Source organism: Schistosoma haematobium, chromosome 2 (assembly GCF_000699445.3).
Source record: "Schistosoma haematobium chromosome 2, whole genome shotgun sequence".
Taxonomy (NCBI): Eukaryota; Metazoa; Platyhelminthes; class Trematoda; order Strigeidida; family Schistosomatidae; genus Schistosoma; species Schistosoma haematobium.
Genome location: NC_067197.1, coordinates 43834394 through 43840393, shown reverse-complemented (window position 1 = coordinate 43840393; position 6000 = coordinate 43834394).

Below are 6000 nucleotides of genomic sequence, written 5' to 3'. Positions count from 1 at the left end.
CAGATTCCTTCCTAAGGCTGCTGTCGGTCCCAAACCTGAATAAAGGAGGAGGGTTGGGCATGAGGTTAGCGACCACATCCTTTAGAAAACTAACTTGCTAAAAAGCGCTAACCTGAAAAAATAATTCAAATCATCTAAATTCTACCCTGAGAGTTAGACGCTCTTCATCTAGGATGCTTCATAGTGAAAGCCGATTTCCTTTGGAAGTCACGAGGCTGATACGCCTTCTGACAATCAAAGTAACCATTAATTTAAGTAGATGGGGTGCTCTTACAATGTGGGAGGCCGGGAGAGTCATCCAAATTGCTACACGTCACTTCAGATGGACGTATACGAAGAAAAATGATATTAAAATAAACTCTTGGATAGAGGAAGCAATCTATTAACGTATTCATGGAATTAGCTAACATATGACTGCTATGACTTTCAGAGTGTTAAACAGCAAGAACCCAGTATTACTATCATCAATCATACATATTTGAGCTTTAGATTATCATAATATTAAAGGCATGGATGCGTCCACTTGATTAATAAATTCAAGTTCAGAGGGATAAGAGAAAACGTTTACTAAATCTTTCACTTACATTGATCGTCAGAATGAACGAGAGCTATGAACATAATGGTAATGATAAACAGTAACCAAACATTAATCACCTTCATTTTGGTAAATGAAATGACACTGGACTAAACACAATGAAAACCATCTCTTATTAGAAATTTATATATTACTGTTGAAGAAACTGATATCGATCAAAAATATCTGAGTATAACTAATAAAACCAGTAGACGATGGAATGCAAATGAGTAAGCTGATAAGCAACCAATAGTATTCAGTTAATGATAATAGGGTGTGGTTTAAGTATGATTACAACTGGTTGTGAAGAAGGAATTGTCTATATCTTTCAGTTAATGTTGAAAACGTGTCATTTATCAGTTTACTTTATGATAAGTACAACATAAACAATCACTGATAGCTTCAAAAAAACACACTGAATTCCATTTGTTAATTAGAACCATATAGTGAATTCAATATCACATTGAGTATAATTCATTTGGAGTCACTCACTCAGTGAATATAAGTTCAAGGTTACTGGCGAAGAATATCAAGATTGAACTATATAGTACTTTAATCAAGAGAATGTGTTCTGGCTGAAATTACTGGTTCACACACAGGTACATATACATACACATAGAATCAGTGTAGTGTATTGCATGACTGAAATTGTGAAATGAATAAAATACGTTGCCAAACGTCTTTTGTTCATCCGCTAGTTGTTTCTCACATTGGAAATTGGCGGAATGCTACAATTTGGTATTTGTATGAACTAATGATTTTTTTGTCAATGATTCCTAAATGATTTCGAACCGTAGATACAATACGATGGTTTGTGCTCAGCTAGTTCTATTTGGTCTGAATTGAACTATTCCAGGAATTCGTAGTATCAAGATGGAGCCTGTGTTTGAACAGTTGGATATATATTCAAATTCTGAACCTTTTGAAGATTACATGGGAAGGTCTAAAATGTGTAGTATGTCTAGGAGAGATTTTAAAGATGATAAAACTGTCACACATTTCCTCATATTCATTGGGAACGAAGCCTACAGCTTATTAAAAACTTTAGCATTCACTGACAAACCTATTTCACTTACGTATGTAACTCTCAAACAACTATTGTGAAATCATTTAGAGTGTACTAGTTTTGAATGTCGCGAAAGACAAACTTTCAAAAAATGCTTCATTAGAATAACCGAAAGGTTGGAGAATTTTAATGTTAGTAAAAATTAACGATTCCTTTGTACGTATTGAGTGTTTGGTTTCGAATAACAAGTTTCTTACATTCATCTGAAAAGTCTACAGATTATTAAAAACTTTAGCATTACCAGATAAGCCGATCTCAGTTCCTTATGCAACTCTTAATGAACTACTATTAAATTATGTGAAGTGCACCAGGTTTGGATGTTGTGAAAGGGGAGACGTTCATAAAATGATTCGCCAGAATAACCAGAACGTTGGAGAATGTATAACTGAATTGCAAAACAAGCTGCCGAATGCAATTTTGGTGATAAACTCCATATCCATCTATGGGATCGATCGGTCGATTGATTGGTTGTCTGAAGGGAAAAACGTGCCTGATCTGGAAGGATAGCCCATGCAAGTATCGAAGTGTTCCTTTATTAATGCTATAAATGCGTATATTAATTATGAGACAGTACATGAAATTGACTTTTAAGACATCAAGAACTCCATTAAACTACCTAATTATCTCAATTCATTACATACTCAAGATCATGCAGATCACATTTCATCGAGGAATTGCGAAGCAGGTCACTAAGATAAATACAAGTTCGGTAAATGTTTGTCCTGAGGTCAATTTCACTCATGTGATGCGTGTGTACTTCGTAATGGTACATGTTTTAAATGTGGTTTGATTGGACACATCCAGTCAGTTTGTAAAACTACTGTGCATTATTTCACTGCGAGTAATACTTGACTCTGTCATTCACGTGCAGTTAGTTCGGGTAATTCTGATGATTATATATTATCCTTATTTACAACTCCCAATAGTTCTCTTCATATTGAAAAACTGATGGCGTTCTCGTAACTTTTAGGTCATCGGACCTTCCAAGGGCGATGAGACAATGTATAATGCCATTGTTGTGTGCTAGGTTCAAAGAGAATTGTATGCTATATGCATGCAAACCCGCCCCGTTATTGTTCATAATCAAAAATGATTGTATCTGTCGAGTGGTGCTTTACACGATTTTATTGCTTACACTGACAGCATTAAGTCAATGATTTCCCATGGGAACTTAAAGTAGTTATATCCTGATTTTATAATTATCCTTACCAATGTTTCATTTCCAATATTGTTGATCATAAACTTTTTATTTTTGGATATTGTAATTTGTGAATCAGTTTGGTATTTGTATGAACTAATGATTCCTTTGTACTTCATGACTGCCTGATTTCGAATTCCAAATACGAAACGTTTGTTTGTGCTTATCTAGTATTTCTTGGTATTTATATTATTTCTAGGGCTAATAATTTGTATTGTGATCCAAATACTCCTAATTATCACAATCAGAAATGATGAACCTTCAATTGTCAATTGTGGATTTCTCATCACTGAGTGTGGAATGTCTATTCTGGGTCTGGAAAACCTAAGATTGCTTCAAGGACAGCTTTCCTTATTCAACACTGGAAATGGTTCTAATGAAAAGCTCGATAAATTGCTAGCTATGGAATCACAGTGTGAAAAAATTACTCCTGACTCCAACACACCCTCATTCTCGCGTGCATGCAAGAGATTTCAAAGTCTTGAAAACAGCCGTTAATTCTGCTACTGCTGCAAAGTTAATACGCCCGGACTGGAGAGCGAATGAACTTGATTCAAGTCGTAGTTAAATGTTTAACCCCCATTATTTTGCTAATGGGTAAATTGTCCATAGTTAAGGATATGGGTAGCTTTCGATATGTCAATACCTATCCAAACTTTTCCAAGGATTAACGACAATCGTCCAACTTCCCACCATGATCACTAATTGTTTGGTGCAAAAGAAACCACTTATAAATCAGTAGTGTCATTATACAAGGAAATGTTTCAAAACCACATGTCAGTTTGACCACGATATGCCAGAGATTTCACAATTTTGGAGAACACTTATTTAAACCTCACCTCACTGTATTACGCCATTGTACAGAAAGCGTGATAATTATGTGCTTAAGATTGTTGCTAAGTGTAAGACTGCTTCTCTCAGTCGGATGTCCTTTGAGTTTGAATAGATTCATTCGTCCTAAGATGGTAATACTGTTTAAATCAGAATATATCGCGTTACCAATTAATCGCGTGAGTGATTGTAGCATGAAGATTTTAACTATAATATGCTCAAAATTGTTGAAAGAGAAAGTGTTCAACAGGAAAACTCATCTAAAATAATAAAAGAATTAGCGTAACACCGTGACGTTTTTCTTGTTGTTATGAGTGAACGTGACGATTTAAAAAATCGCTCCTGCTTGCATGTGTTGTAACGTTAACGTTTTTTATCATTCTGAACAAAAATTAACTTCCTCATCCATACATTTATATGCCCCATGTTTGGGTTTTGATTTAAGATAAGGTCATAGCTTATATTTGCTGACGGTTGTTTGTTCAGCGTGATTGTGTGATTCTAAGATCTGTATAAGCTATGAACCGATTTATCTTTGCTGATAGACTAAAAGATCTAGTCTACTGTAGTTGATTCATCATGGCCTAGACTACATGGTCTTAATTCAAAGTCACAACACCATCTGTACTGACTCACCCTATCGTTGTAGTACAAGGTACAGTGTTTTAAGAACCACTTGGGAAGAGATATCAACTCACAGACAATAATATATTTGATACAAAAATAGAATAGTTACAGTGACACTATTGTACGACCGAGCTGGTCAGTTTCACTAATCTGCACACATTGTCATTTTAACCCTCCCTCCTCATCAACTGATCCACGTCCAGTGCTCTACGACCTAAAATGCAAACGATTCATCTTGATGAATCATCTGTGATGAGGGTTTAGTGTTATTCCACAGTCACTACAGTATTAATTCTGTTTTCAGTTTCTTCTTGCTGTAAGAAGCACATTACTGAAGAGTTCAACTTAGAAGAAACTACTGAAATTTCAATATTTCTGATTTCCACAAAAATGTATAATTAGATTAGTGTCTTCGATTAAATCCTCACCAAACTTTAATAACTAGTAGTGCTTATATGAGCATATAAATTAACATCGCTTGCGTTGGTTCTAATCTGGTTGTATGAGGATGATATGATTTAGCTTACGTGGAAATCACATCATGTGGTCAATACCTAGCCTGGCCTACCTTAAGGTGTTAACTAGGGAAGGCAAATTCTCGACTAGGACGAATGGAATATTACTAAATTAACATTATATGCCAGAGAGAATAAATTAAAGAAGTACAACTAAACAACATTGCTGGATGTCTCGGTCCATGCTACTGAATTGTTTAATCAGCATTCATTATCTTCGAGCATGACGGTGTTCTGTAAGTTGAGTTGTTTAATGTTCAGCGTTGTTGTTTAACATAATAACTACTCAGCTTGATGAGTGATTTGTGGCAAAGGCTCAGTATTTCTCCTCTATTAGTAAACATGAATGGAAATATCAAACTATTCAGGGCAACTTATGAGAAGAATGATAACAATGAAAAAGGACTGTATAACTAACCATGATAAGTGAAATGTACAAACTGATAGTAAATTGTTAGTAAAGTAGTAAATAACAAGCGACATAATGTGCATGAACAGACATGTCAACACTAAGGGATTGTAGCGTGGAGTCGAGTCGCGGTTGACTATGAACACCACTACAATAAGACTACGTGCCAGTTAACCGATAAAATCCACCGTAGGCCAAATATCAGAAGACAGTTGGTGGCTGTAGTCGAGATGTATTCGTTGGCGATCTCGTGGTATTGAAACGATACCGAGATCGTGCCAAAAGAGTACAAGCGTGGTTACCGAGCGTAACCGAACCCGTGCAAGTTCACAATCAATGGAAGGATAAAGGAGCAGTTATATGGCTGTCTTCAGCACAGTTAAACAAACGAGCACAGTAAAACAATCACTAGTACAATTGGTTATGATAATGATTGTTTCCATTAAACCCATCGCGTTCTCTTGATAAAAGTAGGTCACTATAGGATGTTTGAATCTTTCAAAAACCAAGGCACAGAAACAACAATCAGTCAGAGTCGGTGTGATAAAAGATTTATATGAGCAATCATATTGAGCATACAAATGTTCAGAACGAAATTCAGAGAAGTAAGTTAGGAATGCTAATACAGGATCTGAATAACTAGGAAATTTGTTCATAGGCTCTTGTACTTCTTTTGGAACAGACAGAAATATAGCTAAGTTCTTTAGAGTACAAAGATAAGCTGCTAACTAGAATCCATATGCCTTTGCTTGTATATGCGCGAAATAATCAGTCTAAATG